We start from the raw sequence: 23,850 nt of genomic DNA, 5'->3' as shown, positions 1-23,850 counted from the left end.
GCGGGAGGTGGGAGCAAGTAGCAAAGAAGTACCAAAAAAGACCGTATTAGGTGGGACGAAAATAAAACCCGGAACGCGGACTACTAACTGAGACATTAGGAGTAGAGATGTTGTGCATGGTATAGAATAGCTATTTGGATCACGGTGGCCCTGTATAGGGCTTTGTCGGGCCCTCCCGAACTCCCGAAAACACAAAAAAGAGAAAACCCGAGCGGCCCATTCCCACCCCACCCTCCTCCCCCACCTCATCCCCTCTTTCCGGATCCCCCGACCACCTCCCGTCGCTGCCCACTGACTCCGGCGCGGCTCCCGCCTCCGGCCCCTCGGCCCCAGCGCGCCACCCCTGCCGCCGCCCCCGACCCCGACGGACCTCCTGCCGCCGACCACCCGACCTCAACGCCCCCCGCTGTTGGCCACCGGAGCCGCCGCCCCCAGTCACGAGATCTGCCGCCGGCGGCCTAGACCCTGCGCCACCTCTTCCCGTCGGCGCTCGTCTGCGAGCTCCCGCCTCCATTGAGGTAGGGTCGTCCCCACGCGCCCTGATGTAGGCCACACAGTTCCTCAACGCCCACGCGGCTCTCGCTCGCCGCCCTGTCTCCCCTTCCTTCCTCTGCCCGACCGCCAATCATCAATAGTCTCGCTCCATCGCAACCTCCAGCAGCCACACCGATTTTGTGCTCCATGTGCAGGTCTGCCTTCTGCCCATATGTGTGGCTGCATCAAGCTACAACGAACACCGTTCCTCAGCTCTCTCCTGAACTGCAGACTCATCAGTGTGTGAACCATCGAGGAATTTATCCTGGGAGGCATTCCGTGCCTTTCTTCATTTTGCCTTGATTTTTGTGTCTCCACACTCTGCAGAATGTTTCTATTCTCTGCTTCAATTGAAGTAAAATATTTCTGTTTTAGACAAAATGCATGTACTAGCATACTCGAACTTCAGAGATGCCCATTTTGTTTCGGCACCCTGCTGGTATGCCATTCAACTTCGCCACCTCGAGCACCCTGTCGGGCCGCCGTTCAACTATACCAACTGGTGTCGTTCAACTAAATCACCTAACGCCGCTCATCTATATTTTTTCTTCTCAGCCAGCAACGAAAACGGCGGCGATCGAGCCATCTCCTCGAGATGCTCCGCGTGCAGCCGCCGGCTTCTCGCACGCCATCGACCCCTTCCATCCCCGCGTGTGCTTTCTTCCTCCTGTGCACGATGGACTTCCCCCCGCGCAGCCTGTGACCTTCTGACTCCTGTGCGGCTGCTAGCCAGCACTTGCGTTCTCGCCTACCCATTGTTCACTTTCGCTTCAGCCCATTGGGACTGTTGCTTGAGAGCCTTGTAGTGCTGCTGCAATTGCTTACCTCTGCTACTATCCTTCTTCCATCTGATGTCACTGATGCTGCTCTTATTCAACATCACGTGGTTGTACAGGGCACATGGATTTCTCATGGTCGTTCGAATAAAAAATGACAGCCACATCGCGGTGGCCGGCGGCTAGAATGCATGGTCAAAACTAAAGTCCGAGTGTTGCTAGCTAAGTGCATTCAGAGTAAGACATTTACACTTCTCTTCAGGAAGGCATTTGTAAGTCTGGCCGTGGTTTTCCTTTTTCTTCAGGAAGACATTTGCTTTGAAAAGGAACTGCGTCTCGTTAGTACACTTATATTCTTCTTCAGTAAAAAAAGATGAAGTGCACTTAATAAGGAAGGCCTGGGATGCATCCATGTGGAATTGTATGAAAGAAGGAAGGAACGGTCTGGGTAGATGAGCAGTTCAAGTTGAACTCTCCCCTACACACACTTTGATTTTTATTTACAAGTATTCAATTTTTAAATGTTCTACAGTCTGTGAACAAAATAGGATCTTGTTTCATCCACTGATCCTGTTTACAGTCCTTGATCAACAATCACGGTTTAATTTTTACAATTTCTGCATTACACGAAAAATGAAGGTACCATCCTAGCCATGGTGAAATCTTCCCCATCCCTGATGAACAGCGGCAAGCTCGATTTACTACTCTCGTAGGTTTGCAATCGTCCAATGGAAAAGTTTTCATTCCAAGTTTCCATTCACATGACATTATTTTTATTGACATTGTGGTAGGGAAAAATAGTATGTTTTCATCAAAAATCCCGATAACTTAGGCGCTACTGTGGACATGAGTATCCTATACGTAGACATGATATTTAATATTTACTTTGATAAAAATTCCAATTTTAAGAGAAAAGAAAGATACCCTGCTTATTTACTTAACTATTACATTGAGATACTGAACCACTTGATCCACAAACAGAATGAAAATTGCATGGTATCCTCAACGCTCATGCCTGACCCTAACTGCTGTTCCCAAAGACCGCCTTGCAGTCGCCCCTGCCCATGCGGCACTACCGTAACCTGCACCCTGCAAAAAAATTGCAAGTTCAGAATCAAATAAACAAGAAGTTCAAAAAGAACAGAGGTACCGCCTTCACTCATGTGCTTGCAAAATAGCTTGGTTGTAGCTCGCATGTTGTTTGCCAATGATCAATAAACATGTTTTGCCAGCGATCTTTAGTTTCTTCAGTAGCTCATAAACAATTGCCAAATGCTCATAACTTCATAATCATAAGTTGATAGTTGGCCTACAGGGACAACCATGCTGATGGCGATCGAAGAAGGATGCAGAAATATTACTATTGAGACTGAAGGCCAAGTTTTATGCACGATGTGGCAGGATCCCAGGGATTGTTCTGAGGCGGTCGATGGCTTTCCAGAGATGTGTTCGTACTCACAAGTTTGCAGGGGTTCAAAGATCAGTTATACAAGCAGGAATGCCAATTTGGTTACATATCTGTGTGCGAAAGAGGCACTGAAACTAGATGTACTTGCTATTTCTTTATTTGTAACCCCTACCTACCTGATTGAGATGTGTTACAGCAGTTTGGAGTGTATTTATTTGGAAAGAAAAAGAACAACGGCACCTGCACCGGAGCAGCAGGACGACGCGCCCTCCCAGCGACGGCGCAGCAGCGCATTCGCCGTCTATGCACATGTGTGTGTGCAGTGCACTTGAGGGAGCACTCCCCTGTTGCTATTCTGCACCTACGCCTCCCCATGTGGATCCCGTTCTCTTCTCTCCTTTTTGTTGTGAGTTTATAAATTGAAGATCAGTCATAACAGCGGAAGAAAAAGTTTTAGAGAGTTTTTCGTAAAAAATCAGAGATGTTGTTCAGATAGTGATGGACTTTTCATACATGTTTATGCTAGTTCATGCTCGTTTGTACTCTTTTTTTTCTTACTCTGTTTCAGATTTATGTTTGAAAAAGTATATGCATGTTGACAGAGACAATCTATACACCGACCGCCGAAGTTTGGAATTCTACTCATAACACACCTTAAAAAACGTAGATGTTCAAATTAAAATAACGGAGAGGTTCAATGTTTACTAAAACCCTCAGTTTTTAATTGCTAATAAAATTAAAATCAAGAAGTTCAAATAAAAAATGGAGCAGTTCAAAATTTATATAAAATAAGGATTTTCCTCATTTCTAAAAATATCACAACAGGAACCTAAAATTATTACATATTGAAAGAAGGGGAAAACAACATGTGAGCACCAGTGTGTGGGTTTGTTCTATTATGTGTGTGTGTGTGTGTGTAACTTTGCACAAAAATAAACTCTAGAAGTTCACAAAACCCCCAAAAGCCTATAAGTTAAAAGACAAAACAATAGACAATTTTTTCCGTCTCTGAAACTAAACCAAGAAGTTCAAATTTAAGATACATAGCAGGTCAATGTTTACAAAAAAATTAGAAATTTTTGTATCTAAAAAGAAAAACAAGAAGTTCAAATTAACATAACACATGACTTTGATGCTTATTTTTTATAAAAAGAACATTGTTTTACGGGTTCAAAAATGGAAAAAGAAAGTATTTCAAATCAACCAAGAAGTCCAAATTATAAAAAATAAAGTTCGATATTTATAAAAAAAACACAGATTTTCTTCGTTACTAAAGAATAAAATTAAAGAAGTTAAAATTAAAATAAAAGGAGTAGTTTGATGTTTACGGAAAACTCAAATTCTTTCCATTTCTAGGAAAAATAAAAGTATGAGGTTTAATTTAAAAAATTGTTTGGTGCTTATTTGAAAACATAATTTTTTCTAAGAATAAGACTAAGAAGTTCAATTTAAAATAACATAGAAGTTCGAAGTATATAAAAAACTCAGATTGGTTGCAAGAAGTTCATGTGCACCTCCATGCACGGTTCAGAATTTATATTGCGGGACGTCCGACCTCCAATTACATGTTTAAAAATGGCAAAAAATGTCATCCGACCTTCAATTGCGTGTAATTCGACGTACACACAAAAATGTGATAGAAGTTCATAGTGAAAACAACGAGAAGTTCAAGTACTACAAGGAATGCATTTCAGGTGAGAATAAAAGTATAGAAAAATAAAAGCTTAAAAGGTTTGTTGAAAGAAGTTCAAGTGCTCTGTCCGGAGAAGTTCAAATATTCTTGCGAGAGAGGTTCACCTTGTATTTCCATATAAAAATCGAATACTATTATTTACTCAAAATATAAAAAGGTGTAGTTCAAATTGAAATAACACAGAAGTTCAGAGTTTATTAAAACCTAGGATTTACCTGTTCAAAAAATAAAAACACAACGCCATTTTTTGCACTTTTAAAAACAACCCATAAACGGAAAAAAAGTTGTTAGAAGTTCAAGTGCTCGGCGAGGAGAAGTTCAAAAAATTCTTGTGAGAGAGGTTCACCGTGTATTTAGATGTCCAAAATACATAAAAAAATATGTTTTTTGTGTTTTAAAATAACTCTCTCAAACCAGAGAGAAGTTCAAAGTGATAACAACCGGAAGTTCACGTACTACATGGTGTGTATTTCCTATAAGAAAAATACAATAAAGTGAAACAGAGTGAAGTTCAAACAGACATGCCCCAGAAGTACAACTACTTCAAGCAGTGCAAAAAACAGCACGTCAAAAACAGAGTGAAGTTCAAGCAGACGTGCCCGAGAAGTTCAACTACTCCACGCAGTGCTTTTCATGATGAAGACAGAAATCATGATCTCGTCATTTTCTAACTTACTTAAAAACGGCAGGAATATCATTTGTGTAAGTTCAAGTCCTCGGTCGGAGAAAGTTAAAAAAATATTGTGAGAGAGGTTTGTACAAAAAGAATATCATTTGTGTAACACTGACGAAATGGATGAGAAAATTACAAACGAAAATACGTCACAGAAGTTCAACGTGAAAACAACACGAAGTTCGACTACTATAGTGAATGAATTTGAGATGAAAAACTTTTAAAATTGTCGCGAGTATGAAAAAACGATCAACACGGGGAAGTTGCGTGTTTACAACAGCTTTCCATTGGTATATCGCTTGCTCAATTCCGGTGAGTGGATGGAGAGCTACGAGCAGTGGATGCAGATCTACGAGCAAAAAAAAGCACGTGAAAAAACAGAGTGAAGTTCAAGTAGACATGCCGAGAAGTTCAGGTTCTTCACGTGGTGCATTTCGAAGGATCTGTTTCACGATAAAGGCAGAACAAATGATCTCGCCATTTTTGAAATTACATGAAAACGGCAGTTAATCACAGAAAACCATCAACATGAGAAAGTTTCACATTTTCCTTAGCTTTTCGACGGTATATTATTTGCCCCATTCCGATAAAGTTTGTAGAAATTACGGCGAAAATACGTTTTTAGCCATTTTGAAATTTGACTTAAAACAGTAATGAATTGGGAGAAATAATATATACCAAAAAGTTTCGCATTTCCTCAAACTTTCCAACGCCATATCATTTGCTGCATTCGGACATACGTTTAAAAAAATAGATCGAAAATACGAACTCGGTGGAACTTGTACCGTTTTCTAAATTACTCTTAAACCGTTTAAAATTAGAAAAAACTTTCTACATGAAAAAGTAGCGCATTTTTATAAGCTTTCCAACGCCATATCATTTGCCTTAATTGGTTTAGCCGTTTAGAAACAACATCGAAAATACGAACTCGGCTGTTCGGTTTGCGAAATTTTACGATTTTCCAAATTACTCTTTAACCTTAGGGAATTAGAGAAAACTTTCAACATGTGGAAGGAGCGGTTTTGCAGCAGCTTTCCAACGCCATATTATTTGCCTCATTCCGATAAACGGTTTAGAAATGCGATTGAAAATATGATTCACGTTTTTTGTGTGAAGAAAAAACGGTTTTCAAAACTGCTCTTAAACCGCTTACATTTTGCCAAAAATTTAACTTGGGTCCTGATACTGGTGTCCATAGCTTTACAACGGTATATCGCAAGCCCCATTTGGGCAATGTTGGCGGAAGTTCAACCTAACACTAGGAGAAGTTCAGGTCGAACAACTCAGGCAGTAAAATTGCAAAAAAACCCAATTACATCACGACTCGAGAGCAAAATCCGCCAACGAGCGAGATTCCTATTTAAAACCGGTATTTAGTTGCTAAAAACGTTTCTAGATTACACTAACATCATATAGAACACGACTAACAAGAATAATTCGCGGGGGAAGCCACGGTTGCGAAGATAGCCCGAAGTTCGGGTTTGTACAGAGGGAAGTTCAGGCGCGTTACTTAGGCAGTTCAGGTTGTGATCAGAATATTATTCTGATCCCGTGATCAGAATAGTGTTTATGTGTGTGTGTCTATATATATATATATATATGACAAATGTTTCCTACAAGCAGTGTTAGTTACCATCACTTGCGTTTTCTATGTTGTATGTAGTATCTGTCAAAACCGAGAGTATGTACGTGTAGTATGTAGTATATATCAATGATTAGGTAGTATATATACTAATTTTTAGATAGTATGTACCATATTTTGAATATGCTTTTTTTACGTACAAATATGTATGAATTTTATAAATATAACAAAAACTATGGACTCATATGCAATTTTTTCATGTAACTTGCTTTGAAATATCTTAGATATAGTTTATGAACATATTTAAAATAATAAAATAGTATATATATAATATCATATGGTAGTATATAAGATAATATGGGGTAACTACCACTGGGTGGTAGGATATATATAGGGTAGCACTATTCTGATTCTGGGATCAAAATAACTATTTGATCACATGAGGCCTATATAGGGAGCGACCGAGGTGTTCCTGAGATTCCTGACCGGTACAAAGAAAAAAAAACCACCCCACCCCACTCCCCACGAGCCCACCTCCCCCGATCCCATCTGGCCACTGCCTCCCTCCTGCCCCACGCCAGCAACCGCGCCGCCGCCGGGCCCCGGCCACCAACAGCCCCGCCGCCCAGCCCAACTCCGGCGAAACCCATGTCCCCGGTGTGCATCCGAGGCCCCGCGCCACCTTCAGGACACTCTCCATGGTGGAGATCCCCTGCCCCACCGCTTGTTCCTCCACGCACCCTGCTTCCTTCCGGGATCCGTCGCCACCACGCGGCGGCGAACTCCCCCGGCAGGGATCCACTGGGGACGGCGGCGTCCCGATCCCCTGCCGCGGCCAACGACCTCCTGCTCCGCCCTTGCTGTGATGGCCGCCGCCGGCCTTCCTCCGCGCTGGAGCTGCCCGTCCCCTACCTCCGGACGCTGCCTTGGTCTCCCCCACCTTCGGCAGTAGCTACAACGTCGGACATCTCCTGCAGTGGATCAGGTCATTGACCACCGCCCGATGCGGCGTCGGACTAGCGGATCCACGCTGCTCCTCCACCTCCCGACCAATGCCCCCGGCCCGTCCTGCTGCTCACCTCCTCCTCACATATGCATCAACAAAACATGGCAGCCGCTGCAGTCCACATCGTTCAACAGTAGCAGGTCAACTCCTCCAAGGTCACACAAGCTCGCCGCCAAAAGCCCACGGTCTATTGAGCCAGAGATGGCACTGGACGCTGCCGTGGCCGGTCATCTGGATCGGAGCCACCAACCCACGTCCGCATAGAGGGGGCTGGTAGCAGCCCCGTTGATGGGGATTGGGCACTATCTGCAGCTACAAGTGGCATCGACCTGCAGCTGCAGGGAGCGTCGACTTGCAGCTGGAGGAGGTGTCGACCTAAAGCTCGCCACCCACGGCACTATGACCTACTGCCACAACGGTCCACCACCTACAGCCGGCGCCGCAGCGCCTCGGCCGTTCAACTATGCCACCTCAGGCCGTTCAACTATGTCCCCCGCAATCGTCGACTCCATTTGCTTCTTTCCGCTGTACGTGGCCAGCTCCATGAGCTACTCGCCTCTACTCTGTTTAGAAGAGCGTCGTGAGCTCGTCCAACTATGGCTGCTTCTCTGCTGGTATGTATGCTTCTCTGAAGGTACTATCTTAAGCTTGTACAGCTTATCAGTATATGAATGAAAAGTTATTAATCTGAAGTTCAGAGATTATAAAGAAAAGAAGACATGGGATCTAGGATCTAGTGATTTCTAGGTAACTTGCACAGGAAATAAAGGGCTGGTTATTTGTGGAACTTGAGCTACACAGAATTGAGGTATACTGCGTTGTTTCTTGGATGGGTGTGTACGTTTACTGGAAATTGAACCCGCGTTACAAAAAGTAGGTACCAGAAATGAGGAAAATGATTTTGTTAGAGAAACTATGCAAAGCAAACTTTCATTCATTTTCCTAAAATGACATGCCTTAATTTATCCAATCTTTTTGTTTTGCAATTGCAGTGTCATGCCGTTAAATAATGCCATGCAATCATCAGGTGAAAACCTGCAGGTGACAACTCCAGTTGTGGCCATTTCTGCTCGGGCAGATCCCACTCCTGTTGAGAATAGCAGCACACAAAAGGCTCAAGTTGTCGATTAGGTAGTAGGTACAAAATTCATATATTTCTGTATCTTAATAATGCTATATAGTACTGGCATCCTGGTATTTATGGCGAATGCTTTTGTGACTGCAGATGGCAATCAGTGAACAGTTTGGTTTCTTCTCTTCTACAAAGAGTTTTTTTCCTCCATCAATACCGGTGGCCGCTCTAACTTTGTGAAGCTAGAGAAACAAGAAGACACATGGGAAAAGGTAGTAAACTTACAAGTACAGTATGATTTTTCAGGCATAAGAGAGGATAAACTTTCTCATCTTTGCTTGTGTCTAGCAGGGTTATGAGCTGAAGGCGCATTAACTAGGCTTGCCCATGGCGGTGTCTGATACAGTAGTCTGTTAATTTTCTGATCGAGTTGAGCAGAGCAATTTAAGACCAATTAATACCATGCTGTAAATTTGTTGCACAAACAAACTGATGAACCAACAACGAAATTATAACTTGGGCATATGAAACAACCAAAGGCTCTAGCCAAGTATCATCACAGTCCATCCAACATTTTCGCATACTTCCACCAACATGGTTGTGGACACAAGTCACCTAGTGACGGTGGCATTCACTTTGGGTGTTTTACCTGCTCTAGCATGGTTGATGGTAATTTTACAAAACGAACAAAAAACTCCCAACAATTTGGTCTGCACCGGATAGGGGTTTTGTGTTGGTTTGCCAATTGCCGCCAAAAACCAAGAAGGCCAAATTAAAATAAGGGAGTGGTTCAATGTTATTCATTTATTACAAAACTTGGATTTTTCCCGTTAATGGATAATAAAACAAGAAGTCCAAATTAAAAGATAGAGCAATTTAATGTTTATAAGAAACGCAGATTTTTGCTCGTTACTAAAGAATAAAACCAAGAAGTGCAAAAGGGATTTTCTTCAATACTAAAGAATAAAACGATGAAGTTCAAAATTTAAAATGAATTAGTTCAATTTATATAAAAAACTTAGATTTTCCTCGTTAATAAAGAATAAAATCAAGAAATTCATTTTAAAAAGCGGAGCCGTTCGAAAACTATTATACAACTCGGATTTTTCCCGTACATAAGAATAAAACAAAGAAAAAGCCCAAAGCGCCCCGACCCCCCTTATCCCCGTCGCCCACCCTTCCCCACTTCGACCTCCGGCCACCGCCCACCCTGCTACGGTGCACCTCCCCGCCGCCGGCTCCTTCCAGGCGTGCCGCCATCCCTGCCACCCTGAAGACTATTATGTCGTGTCGTGCCGCATCGCACCAAGTCTTGTTACAAACCCAAAGAAGGTCATCAAAAAAGCATCTCAAACAATTTTATAAAAAAGTTTTTCTCTGTTAAAATAAAACTAGAAGTTCAAATTTAAAAACGGAGCTGCTCGATGTCTATCAAAAAGTAGGATTTTTTCCGTTACTAAAAGAAATAAAACCAGGAAGTCCATATTAAAAAGATGGAGAAGTTTGATGATTATAGAAAACTCCGATTTTCCTCGTTATTAAAGAATGGAAATAAGAAGTTCAAAAATTAAATAACAAGTTCAACTTTTAAAAATAGAGCGCTTCGAATTTCATAAAAAAGATTAAGAAATAAAAGCAGGAAGTCCATATTAAAAAGATGCAGAAGTTCGATGATTATAAAGAACTCAGATTTTCCTCATTATTAAGGAATGGAAGCAAGAAGTTCAACTTTTAAAAATGGAGAGCTTCAAAATTTCATAAAAAAGATTAAGAAATAAAACGAGGAAGTTCATATTAAAAAGATGGAGAAGTTCGATGATTATAGAAAAGTCAGATTTCCTCGTTATTAAAGAATGGAAACAAGAAGTTCAAAAATAAAAAAACAAGAAGTTCAACTTTTAAAAGTAGAGCGCTTCAAAATTTCATAAAAAAGATGAAGAAATAAAACCAGGAAGTCCATATTAAAAAGATGGAGAAGTTTGATGATTATAGAAAACTCAAAATTTCCTCATTATTAAAGAATGGAAACAAGAAGTTCAAAAATAAAATAACAAGAAGTTCCACTTTTAAAAATAGAGCGCTTCAAAATTCATAAAAAGGGATTAAGAAAATCAGATTAAAAATTATAAAAAAACTCAGATATTTTCACGTAACCGAAAGAAGTTCAGATTGATAACTGCCAGAAGTTCACGTACTACACGGCGTGCATTTTGTATTAAAAAAATAATAAAAAAGCAAAGTCTAAAAGTTTTGTTATTATAAGTTTGAGTCCTCCGTCGGAGAAAGTTAAAAAAATTATTGTGAGAGAGGTTTGTACAAAAAAAATATCATTTGTGTAATACGGACGAATAGATGAGAAAATTACAAACGAAAATATGTCACAGAAGTTCAACGTGAAAACAGCAGGAAGTTCGACTACTAAAGTGAATGAATTTCAGATGAAAAACTTTTAAAATGGTCGCGAGTATGAAAAAATATCAACACGGGAAAGTTGCGTGTTTACATCAGCTTTCCACTAGTATATTACTTGCTCAATTCTGGTGAGTGTTCCGATGAGTGGACGGAGAGCTACGGGAAAAAAAAGCACGTGAAAAAACAGAGTGAAGTTCAAGTAGACATGCCGAGAAGTTCAGGTTCTTCACGCTGTGCATTTTCGAAGAATCTGTTTCGCGATAAAGGCAGAACAAATGATCTCGCCGTTTTCGAAATTACTTGAAAACTGTTAGGTTTCTGAGAAAACCATCAACATGAAAAAGTTTTGCATTTTCCTTAGTTTTTCAACGGTATATTATTTGCCCCATTCCGATAAAGTTTGCAGAAATTATGGCGAAAATACTTTTTAGCTATTTTCAAAATTGGCTTAAAACATTAATGAATTGGGAGAAACAATATATATCAAAAAGTTTCGCATTTCCTCAAGCTTTCCAACGCCATATCATTTGCTCCATTCGGACATACGGTTAAAAAAATAGATCGATAATATGAATTCGGTGGAACTTGTACCATTTTCCAAAATTACTCTTAAACCGTTCAAAATTAGAAAAAACTTTCGACATGAAAAAGTAGCGCATTTTTATAAGCTTTCCAACGCCATATCATTCGCCTCAATTGGATTAGCCGTTTAGAATTGACATCGAAAATACGAACTCGGTTGTTTGGTTTGCGAAATTTTACGATTTTCCAAATTACTCTTTAACCGTAGGGAATTAGAGAAAACTTTCAAAATGTGGAAGGAGCGGTTTTGCAGCAGTTTTCCAACGCCATATTATTTGCCTCATTCCGATAAACGGTTTAGAAATGCGATCGAAAAGACGATTCACGTTTTTTGTATGAAGGAAAAACAGTTTTCAAAACTGCTCTTAAACCGCTTACATTTTGCCAAAAATTTAAGTTGGGTCATGATACTGGTGTCCATAGCTTTCCAACGGTATATCGCAAGCCCCATTTGGGCAATGTTGGCGGAAGTTCAACCTAGCACTAGGAGAAGTTCAGGTCGAACAACTCAGGTAGTAAAATTACAAAAAACGCAATTTCATCACGACCCGAGAGCAAAATCCACCAACGAGCGAGATTCCTATTTAAAACCGGTATTTAGTTGCTAAAAAATGTTTCTAAATTACACTAACATCATATAGAACACGACTAACAAGAATAATTCGCGGGGAAAGCCATGGTTGCGAAGATAGCCCGAAGGTCGTGTTCGTATAGAGGGAAGTTCATGCGCGTTACTTAGGCAGTTCAGGTTGTGATCAGAATATTATTCTGGTCCCGTGATCAGAATAGTGTTTATGTATATATATGCATGCAGTGGTTTAAGAGCAGTTTTCTGATCACTATTCTGATCACGGGTTCGTGTCGTGAACCCTTGCTCCGTGTGGGGACTTTCCGATTCCAAAGCATGGTGCCACATCAAAGTTGTGCATTGGGTATTCAAACATCACACAACACTCCATACATATGTTTGGGCCACATGCAGACAATGCTTGTCTTCGAGCACTACTCCCTTGCGTGGTTATCGGCGAGCTAGCCCATCTGTGGGGTCGCTTGACACCCATCACTTTGGCCAACAACAAGAGAGAGGTTATACGACTAAGGTGGATTCCTCCTTGTCCGTTTTATGGTACATCTTGGTGAGATGCCCTCTCCCACCGACTCAAAGTGTGTGTGTGTGTGGGGGGGGGGGGGGTGGACTACTTCGCACTTGCTGAACCTCCGTTGGGTCGGGGATGTCCGGTTAATTTGCGAGGCCCATGTGCCACATCAAAGTTGTGAATTGGGCACTTAAATATCACACCACCCTTTTCATACATAATTTTGGGCTACCCGCAGGTGGTTCGTATGTGGCTCGTGCCACAAGCACACATTTGTGGGCCCGCACACAGTCCACCTTTGACTAGAAGTGAAAGGGGGCGGGGTTTGACCATGATGGACTCCTATAGGTTTGGTGTTACGGTAGGGTGAGACGTTAGACCTAGCTATTTTGGGGCATGCATTCATAGCTAGGATTCCCCTCCCGCCGACACGAAGTGGGGAGGGACTAGCAATGATGTGCGCTTTGTGAGACAGGTGCCACATCAAAGTTGTGCATTGGGTATTTGAACATCAAACCACCCTTTTGTCAGGACCCCGGTCCTAAGTCACACCGATCTAGCATGTAACACATCATATCACTTTGCGGCCTCACGCACGGTATCCCCACAGGTGCCACCTTACCTGGCCCGGGACCGTTTGCGTCTTTTGGCTCACGTATATGATAGTGTCGCTGGCATCCATATGACAGAGAACCCGGGCTGACATGACTAGTCGTAAACCCAAGGTGGCACTAACTTACAGGGACAGGCATACATGACCCAGCAACGAACGTGTCGATCATCAACGTATGAACCCAAGTTGTAGCAAGCTACAAGGACTTAAAGGAACAACGCGTGACATTTCCCCGAAGGGACAGACACAGGAACAAAGAAGGACACATGCCGGCCAACCTAAGTGTTCTGGAGCAGTAGCAAGCTACCATGGCTCAGTGGAAGCACTAGGAGACATTTCCCCATAAGAGAGGCTACCAAGAATAAACAACTAGATAGTCGGATCCCACACATACCAAGCATTTCAAAATCATACACACAATATGCTCAATATGTGCAAATACAACATGGCATCACAACAAAACTCTACGACTCAAAGTATTTATTCATAAGGCTCCGAAGAGTCATACACAGTAAGAATTACAATAATGGGTCATATGATCCAACATATAGAGCACACAGGCAACGAAAGCATAAACATGTCTGGGTACACACATCTGAAAAGGAAGAAGGCTTTAGAGCCTGACTATCTACAAGACCCTCTGTAGTGCCCACGATGCGGCTATATCTCCCACGTGTCGAGGCACGACTTAGAGGCATAACCACATAGTGGTTTTGTCACAACAAGGGTCATCTTCACACAATCCCATGTAATGAACAAGAAAGGGATAAAGAGAGTTGGCTTACAATCGCCACTTCACACAATACTTAAATAAGTCATACATCATCCAAAATACACACATAGACTGACTACGGTCAAATCCAAATGAAAAGAAGATAACCCCAAATGCTAGATCCCCGATCGTCCCAACTGGGCACCACTATTGATCATCCGGAAACGAAACATAGTAACGACCAAGTTCCTCGTCGAACTCCCACTTGAGTTCGGTAGCATCACCTGCACTGGTATCATCGGCACCTGCAACTGTTTTGGTAGTATCTGTGAGTCACGACGACTCGGCAATCTCAAAACCCGTGAGATCAAGACTATTTAAGCTTATGGGTAGGATGTGGTAATGAGGTGGAGTTGCAGCAAGCACTAAGCAAATATGGTGGCTAACATACGAGTACAAGATTAAGATGAGAAGCTACGAAACGGTCGTGAAGCTAGAAGTGATCAAGAAGTGATCCTGAAACTACTTACGTTCATACATAACCCAAACCGTGTTCACTTCCCGGACTCCGCCGAAAAGAGACCATCACAGCTACACACGCGGTTGATTCATTTTAGTTAAGTCAAGTGTCAAGTTCCCTACAACCGGATATTAACAAATTCCCATCTGCCACATAACCGCGGGCACGACTCTCGAAAGTTTATACCCTGCAGGGGTGTCCCAACTTAGCCCATCATAAGCTCTCACGATCAACGAAGGATATTCCTTCTCCCAGAAAGACCCGATCAGTCTCGGAATCCTGGCTACAAGACATTTCGACAATGGTAAAACAAGATCAGCAAGACCGCCCGAATGTGCCGACAAATCGAATAGGAGCTGCACATATCTCGTTCTCAGGGCACACCAGACGAGACATCCTACGAGTAAAACCAGCCCTCAAGTTTCCCCGAGGTGGCCCCGTAGTCTGCTCGGTTCGGACCAACACTCAGAGGAGCACTGGTCGGGGGGGGGGGGGGGGGGGTTAAATAAAGATGACCCTCGGGTCTGCAGAACCCAAGGGAAAAGTAATAGGTGGTGGTAGGCAAATGGAAAACCAATGTTGGGCCTTGCTGGAAGAGTTTTAATCAACGCGAACTGTCAAGGGGGTCCCATAACCCCAACCGCGTAAGGGACGCAAAATCAAGGAACATAACACTGGTATGACAGAAACTAAGGAGGCAAGAGTGGAACAAAACACCAGGCATACAAAACACCAGGCATAAGGCCGAGCCTTCCACCCTTTACCAAGTATATAGATGCATTAATTAAATAAGAGATATTGTGATATCCCAACATAATCATGTTCCAACATGGAGCAATCTTCAACTTCACCTGCAACTAACAACGCTATAAGAGGGGCTGAGCAAAAGCGGTAACATAGCCAAACAATGGTTTGCTAGGAAGGTGGGTTAGAGGCTTGACATGGCAATATGGGAGGCATGATAAACAAGTGGTAGGTAGAGTGACATAGTGATAGAACAAACAGCTAGCAAGCAAAGATAGAAGTGATATCGGGGGTAATGATCATCTTGCCTGAGATCCCTCAAGGAAGAAGAACGAGTCCAAGAAGAAGACGAACGGACGTAGTCGAACGAATCCTCACAACTCCGGAACGAAACCGAAGCTAACGAGAGAAGCAAACCGGAAAGAAGCAAGCAACATGGTAAAAACATAAGCATAAACATGGTATGATGCACAACCAAGGATGATGCATGTCCGGTTTAAATATGCATGGCATGGCAAAGTGCACAAACAATACTACTAATTAAGTGGAGCTCAATATGCAACGAGTTGCATATTGACGAAACACCACATCAATTATTTAGTTCTCTCTCGTTTATGTACCCAACAATATTAAATGTTATTAACCATGGCAAGGGGTGAAGCATATGAAAACTACCTATTTAGGCAAGTTCAAATGAGGCCGGAACGACAAACAACAATTCCAGAAAATCCCCATGTGCATATTGCAAACTTGGTACTGTTCTGCCTAAAACCATATTTTATTGTTGTTAAACATGCAAAGTAAATGCACCATGTTAACCTATGCATTTTTCTACCACATTTACATAAGTTTATTTAATTCGGAGCTACGATTAATTAGTTATGAAATAAATCATTTTAACATGGCATTTAAGAAAATTAATGCAAACAACAATTTAAACATTTTAAACATGGATGAAAGCAGCATATTATGAAACTAAATGAAATCCTAAGCATTTTTCATATATAACTTATTTTAATCCGATGCACAAATCATGAGTTATTATATGCATGAAATGCAAGGGTTTTTCTGCAACTCTGAAATTCTTTGGATAAATGCAAAAATCACAGCATCAGGGAAAAAACACAACGGGCTAAAAAGCTGGGCGCTGGGATGGGCTGTCACCATGGGGCAAGGCCCAGTCGGTGGGGAGGAGCACTGGTTGGGGCGCACTGGACCCTGGGCCGCGGCAAGTGAGGCAGCGGCTCGGGCGGAGTCAACGGGCACGCAGAGGCGCAGCACCGTGATGCAGAGGATGCAGGCACGCACTCGTCTCCCTTGCTCGAACAGAAGGAGAGGCCGCGCTGCTCTTGCAGCTGACGACGAGGGGATGGCGGCGCTTGCAGGCAAGGAGGCCAGAGAGCGACAGAGATAGCGGGGCCCGGTGCTAGGGCTTCGGATCTGAACGGGGTCGGAGGAGGACGGCACCACAGTGGCTGCTCCAAGGTGCGGCGGCGCTGGAGGCGGGGACTTGCGACGCAGCCATGGTTCCTGTGAGAGAAAACGAGAGAGGGGAATGGTCAGGCAGGAGCCGTGTGAGGAGGAAAGGAAAGAGAAGGTGGAGAGGGACGGCACCGTGACCTGGGCATCTCGCCGGCGCTATACGAACGAGAAGACAGAGACCGGCCAGCTCGGAGAGGTAGGGGGAAGATGGCGAGGTCGGGCAGGCAGTTGAGGATACGGGAGCTCCCGGGTGCTGTTGCGTACGAGAAGCAGAGGTGCCCGCAGGGCTTGGTGCTGGTTGCTGCTGTTCCAGCAGGCAATGGCTTGCGGTCGAAGGTGGGAGCGGGGACGAGGCAGCGGGAGCAGGTGAGGTCTGCTGGACCTCGGGAAGGAGGGGCGGAGGCGCGGGAGCTTGGCTGCGTGCGCGGGAAGGAGGAGGCTGCGGCTTGCTAGGGACTTGGGTGGCGTGGAGGTCACGGGAGGTGGTCGGAGGCTGCGGTTGGAGGGGGTGGAGGAGGAAGCCGAGAAGGGGATCTGGGAGGATCCCGAGGTGGGATTTGAGTGTGGCGGCGGCAGTGACAAATGTCCTACTCCCTCCGTTCCTAAATATAAGTCTTTGTAGAGATTTCACTATGAACTACATACAGATGTATATAGATGCATTTTAAGTATATTTTCATTCATTTTGCTCCGTATGTAGTCCACCTAGTGAAATCTCTACAAAGACTTACATTTAGGAACGGAGGGAGTAGATTTTAGGGTTTGGACTGTTTAAATAGGTAGGTGGGTTAAGTTTAGGGCCTAAACAGACCCTCCGATCGTAATCGGGCGGTCGAGAATAAATAGTCTAGGAAAGTCTAACAAAGAATCAAAGATATTAGAGGGATGTTTGGGGATGATCCGGACCCATCGGTCACGACAGTCCGGTTCGGGTTCAGAGCAATTTTCGGACGCGTGCGAGGGTTTGACAAAAGGCCACAGAGACAAGGGGGTTTGATGGGCTCAGAGGAGACAGAGAATAAAGCGGTCCGGTTGATCTGGGAGTAGGTCAACATAGACAAGGAAGAAGCGGCAACTACGAGTGGATGCAAGTTTTATGAAAACATGATGAATGCAACCAACAATTAATTAACACAACTGGCACGCAAAACATGAAAGGCATCTGGAGCGTCGGTCTCAAGTCGTTACAACTCTCCTCCACTTACAAGAAATCTCGCCCCGAGATCTAAGGATGGCACCGGAGAGAAACAGAAGGGGAAGTGGTAAAACAAAGTTGCTTCTTCGACAAACGAGTGAAACCACGAACCTTGAGAGGTTGGACAACTTGAAAGAAAGAATACAACGGAGATGAACAAGATTGAAAAGCTCTGGTAGAAAAGAGGAACAAGGAACATTACGAGAACCTTGTAGGTTGAAAGACATGAAATGGGTTACAATGGACAAGAAGTACATGCGAGCACTCTGGTAGAAACGAGATGTACGAGGAACGTTAAAGAACAATTACGACAACACTCCGGTTGGAAATGGAAGGAATGGAATATGAACTTGGCAAAATGAAAGCACTTGGATGAGACTCCGGTTAAAATAGGAATGATAGACACAACACTCCGGTTAAATGGATAAGCAATAAAAGAACATGATCTTGACAAAACAAGATGATGGGTCGAAGAGAGCAACATCACAATGCCTCCGGAACGAAAGAATAGAAGCTAGATTGTTGGGATAAAGGGACAGGGAAGAAAATGACAACTTCGACCACAATTTAATTTGGAAAGCATACTTGCAAGAAGGTTAGAGCAGAGTTGTTGGAAAACCAACAACGAAAAGGATATGATCCTCGTGGGCTTATGGAGACATCTCAAAACTTGAGGTGAAATTCTGCCACTAATGAAAACAATTGCTTGCTTGAGATCAACGAAGAGATGAAAACTTCTTCCACCAAGAGGATAAAGAGCAAGCTTGGGTCATGCATAATCACCACAAATAGCAACAACCCTTAAGGAAAGGCTTTAGGTGAAATCTATACCAAGATAACACCAACGAAGAGATCGATGGATTGCAAAGGATCTTCTGAACGAAGATAAAATGATGGGTTTAAATATCTCATTCTTAACAACTTGTGAACCTTGAAACACAAAGGGAAATTTTCAAGAATGGCATAACACCACCTCAAAAATAAGGTAGAAAGAATTGCACTTCAGAATGCAAGATGAAGAATACTTGAACTCCTCAAAACAAAACATGTGTTGAGCACCATGTTTATTTTGGAGTATAGCTTGGCGGATCATAACTTCGAGAGAAATCTTGAAGAACAATTGAAGAATGAAAAGAATCCTTGACAAAACACCATGTAGAGCCTCCATGAAGAACTCCGGTAATAAAAGGATGATAAAAAGAAAGAGAAGTTGAAAACACAAGGTGAAGCCTTGCGATGATTTAGATGGAGCTTCGTGACGAGATAATGCGGAAAACTTGGAACTCCGGAAAAGAAAAGATGAAACATCTCGAACCGAGAAAAATGACATGATGAACAACTCTAGAAAGAAGAAACTGGATCACTTGGATGAAACAATAATAAGAATTATGTAATGTGTATCCTTCACCAATTTAAATTGATGACAAGCAACGGATTTGGCATACTACTTATTCTCATAGAAAGGATTAAGAGAGATATAGCGTAAACTTGAGGAAAGTCTTCAACGATCCACAGGTAGGATTGGAAAGAACGAATGAAATGATACGATAACAACGGAAGAGGAATGTTGGACGAAGCACCATAAATATTAAAAGAACGAACGAAGAAAACGAACACATCCCCAGGAAGAATTTAAAAAAGAACAAAGATACTTGAGAGAATTTAGATACAAGTGAACGAATAGATCACAAGCTGATTAAAGAATACTTGAATGATGCACCGGTAAGGTTTGGAGAACGATAGTTACACGCTGAGAATAAAGAATTATGACATGACGGCCTTTGGAGGAAAGAAATGGAAACAACTCATGAAATGCTCTGGATGGTTATGAAAAGAATTCTCGCAATCAAAAATAATTTTGAGAGGATGGCAACCAGTTAGAACCACGCATCTCTGAGAGAAACGGTTACGATTTGGAGGAAAAACTCGTCTTCGGTCTTCAAATGTTGAGAATGATGATGAGAACCACCATGACAATTGATGAGCCACTCCGGAACAATGAGGAATAGAAATGATGAACCAACGATGACAAGAATTTGAAAGATCTTGGAGAAAGACATTTGACCGATGATAATTCATTCTTACGTCAAACTTTGAAATGAATTTGAGAATAACTCCAGAAAAAATTAGAAGAGTCAGGTAATATCCTGGGAAAAGACCTGTGGGTTCGGGCCCACTCAAAAGATAGACCGTTGAACGATTTAAAAGAGAGATTGCGCCGATTGAATTAAATGGCTCAAAAGAGATAACAACCTCGAGATATCTTGAACGGACTAGGAATGAAAACATGAATCTCCTGAGATATCTTCAGTACCGCAGAACAAATGGATGGCGAGAAGTGGATGATTAAGAGGTGCACCGGCATGAGAAAACATTTGAAACAAGGAAAGGATATGATCGACAAAGTTTGAATTGAATCCACCGGAGAAGAAAAAAGAATGAAGAATAATAAACTTGATGCTCCGTTAGTATCTTCCTGGGAATCACCGGATAAGAACATTGACGGAAAAGAATGGAGAGACTTCCCATCCATAAAAGGATACTTGATTAAGAAATCTGAGTCCTTGAAGAAAAAGGTTGGTAGGGCGGGAAAGCAAAGGCAACTTGGGGCAGATGGAATGGATACCGTTGAGAAAACTTAGAATTGATCTCGCGAATGGGAAAATGATAGTATTAGCCTGGAGAGAAGCACGCCGGTTAGAAAAGAATTGACATGACAAAATCGATGATCAAAAGGATCAGAACTCCCATAGAAACATGAGAACACCACTTGGAAAAGGTATGAAATCAACACTTGACATTGAAGCAACTCGAATACCACAACACAAAACAAAACTAACGATTTGGCTTGGAAAAATAGCTGGAACAAACATATGATAGACCCGATATCGTATCATGTGTATGTTGGAAAGATATCCTATGAGATACTTGAATTCCCACCTAAATACTCCCGAAACTTTCTGGTTATGCAATCTGGTGTTGGGGATACAGGGGAAGCAATATATATCACACAACTAAACAATCCCTACATCCAGCTGTATCCATCCGTCAACACATAACCAAGAAAACTCCAGAAATCATGTACCTCAACCTTCGGAAAGCATCTGTTATACGAGCTATGGCAATACTCCCGAACTCCCACCCCAGTACTGGGTGGCGTCGAGGTTATCTCACCACTAACTGCATAAAAGAGATATTCGATGTCAGCGAAACTCAGGTATTCCAGAACTGCAATGATAAAATTGTGACGACAACACCTCAGAGCTCAACTCCCCGGGACACTGCCACAACCCCTAAATGTCAGGAGGCACCATGAACAATGTTCTCGTCACAAGAATATCGGAACGATCCCAAGATACCAGCGTGGTCCTAAAAAAATTCAGTGAAATTTGAGGAGAGGAAAGACAAAACATCTACGTCAGGAGGCCTCACTAGAGCGATGAAGGGATCGAGGAGTAAAAAGAATCCTACTCTCCGATATATATAATCCTAAGACTCAAAACATTTTGTTCTAGACTCAACAACGTCAGCGATTCGATCAAGCAGGGGGCTCCTAAGTCGGGGATGGCTCTGATTACCAACTTGTAACGCCCATGATGCGGCTATATCTCCCACGTGTCGAGGCACGACTTAGAGGCATAACCGCATAGTGGTTTTGTCGCAAGAAGGGTCATCTTCACACAATCCCATTAATGAACAAGAAAGGGATAAAGAGAGTTGGCTTACAATCGCCACTTCACACAATACTTAAATAAGTCATACATCATCCAAAATACACACACAGACCGACTACGGTCAAATCCAAATGAAAAGAAGATAACCCCAAATGCTAGCTCCCCGATCGTCCCAACTGGGCACCACTACTTATCATCCGGAAATGAAACATAGTAACGACCAAGTTCCTTGTCGAACTCCCACTTGAGTTCGGTAGCATCACTTGCACTGGTATCATCGGCACCTGCAACTGTTTTGGTAGTATCTGTGAGTCACGAGGACTCAGCAATCTCAAAACCCGCGAGATCAAGACTATTTAAGCTTATGGGTAGGATGTGGTAATGAGGTGGAGTTGCAGCAAGCACTAAGCAAATATGGTGGCTAACATACGAGTACAAGAGTAAGATGAGAAGCTACGCAACGGTCGTGAAGCTAGAAGTGATCAAGAAGTGATCCTGAAACTACTTACATTCATACATAACCCAAACCGTGTTCACTTCCCGGACTCCGCCGAAAAGAGACCATCACGGCTACACACGCGGTTGATTCATTTTAATTAAGTCAAGTGTCAAGTTCTCTACAACCGGATATTAACAAATTCCCATCTGCCACATAACCGCGGGCACGGCTCTCGAAAGTTTATACCCTGCAGGGGTGTCCCAACTGAGCCCATCACAAGCTCTCACGATCAACGAAGGATATTCCTTCTCCCGAAAAGACTTGATCAGTCTCGGAATCCCAGTTACAAGACATTTCGACAATGGTAAAACAAGATCAGCAAGACCGCCCGAATGTGCCGACAAATCCCGATAGGAGCTGCACATATCCCGTTCTCAGGGCACACCGGATGAGACATCCTACGAGTCAAACCAGCCCTCAAGTTTCCCCGAGGTGGCCCCGCAGTCTGCTCGGTTCGGACCAACACTTAGAGGAGCATTGGCCTAGGGGGGGGGGGGCTTAAATAAAGATGACCCTCGGGTCTGCAGAACCGAAGGGAAAAGTAATAGGTGGTGGTAGGCAAATGGAAGACCAATGTTGGGCCTTGCTGGAAGAGTTTTATTCAAAGCGAACTGTCAAGGGGGTCCCATAACCCCAACCACGTAGGGAACGCAAAATCTTGGAACATAACACCGGTATGACAGAAACTAAGACGGCAAGAGTGGAACAAAACACCAGGCATAAGGCCGAGCCTTCCACCCATTACCAAGTATATAGATGCATTAATTAAATAAGAGATATTGTGATATCCCAACATAATCATGTTCCAACATGGAGCAATCTTCAACTTCACCTGCAACTAACAACGCTACAAGAGGGGCTGAGCAAAAGCAGTAACATAGCCAAACAATGGTTTGCTAGGAAGGTGGGTTAGAGGCTTGACATGGCAATATGGGAGGCATGATAAACAAGTGGTAGGTAGCGCGACATAGCGATAGAACGAACAACTAGCAAGCAAAGATAGAAGTGATATCGGGGGTAATGATCATATTGCCTGAGATCCCGCAAGGAACAAGAACGAGTCCAAGAAGAAGACAAACAGACGTAGTCGAACGAATCCTCACAACTCCGGAACGAAACCGAAGCTAACGAGAGAAGCAAACCCGAAAGAAGCAAGCAACATGGTAAACACACAAGCATAAACATGGCATGATGCACAACCAAGGATGATGCATGTCCGGTTTAAATATGCATGGCATGGCAAAGTGCACAAATAATACTACAAATTAAGTGGAGCTCAATATGCAATGAGTTGCATATTGACGAAACACCACATCAATTATTTAGTTCTCTCTTGTTTATGTACCCGACAATATTAAATGTTATTAACCATGGCAAGGGGTGAATCATATGAAAACTACCTATCTTGGCAAGTTTAAATGAGGCCGGAACAACAAACAACAATTTCGGAAAATCCCCATGTGCATATTGCAAACTTGGTACTGTTCTGACTAAAACCATATTTTTCTTGTTGTGAAACATGCAAAGTAAATGCACCATGTTAACCTATGCATTTTTCTACCCCATTTACATATAA

At 42.9% G+C, this 23,850-nt stretch overlaps 2 long non-coding RNA genes across 7 annotated transcripts; both read left to right on the top strand.

Moving 5' to 3' along the window:
• The first annotated feature begins 238 nt into the window (after positions 1 to 238).
• On the top strand, positions 239 to 3,326 carry LOC120962874 (uncharacterized). Its single transcript, XR_005754073.3, has 2 exons — positions 239 to 518; positions 1,430 to 3,326. It is a non-coding gene; the product is annotated as an uncharacterized lncRNA (long non-coding RNA).
• A 3,826-nt stretch (positions 3,327 to 7,152) lies between these two features.
• On the top strand, positions 7,153 to 9,282 carry LOC109761422 (uncharacterized). Of its 6 annotated transcripts, none has more exons than XR_005754070.3 (4): positions 7,155 to 8,545; positions 8,665 to 8,803; positions 8,898 to 9,016; positions 9,096 to 9,282. It is a non-coding gene; the product is annotated as an uncharacterized lncRNA (long non-coding RNA). The 6 variants fall into 6 exon arrangements; XR_012181802.1 differs by having other exon boundaries at positions 7,161 to 8,286; positions 8,371 to 8,803; XR_005754072.3 differs by having other exon boundaries at positions 7,166 to 8,545; positions 8,665 to 8,810.
• The last annotated feature ends 14,568 nt before the right edge of the window (positions 9,283 to 23,850 follow it).

The sequence above is a fragment of the Aegilops tauschii genome, chromosome 4 (assembly GCF_002575655.3).
Source record: "Aegilops tauschii subsp. strangulata cultivar AL8/78 chromosome 4, Aet v6.0, whole genome shotgun sequence".
In the NCBI taxonomy this organism is placed as follows: Eukaryota; Viridiplantae; Streptophyta; class Magnoliopsida; order Poales; family Poaceae; genus Aegilops; species Aegilops tauschii.
This window is presented reverse-complemented; position numbering and strand designations above follow the sequence as displayed.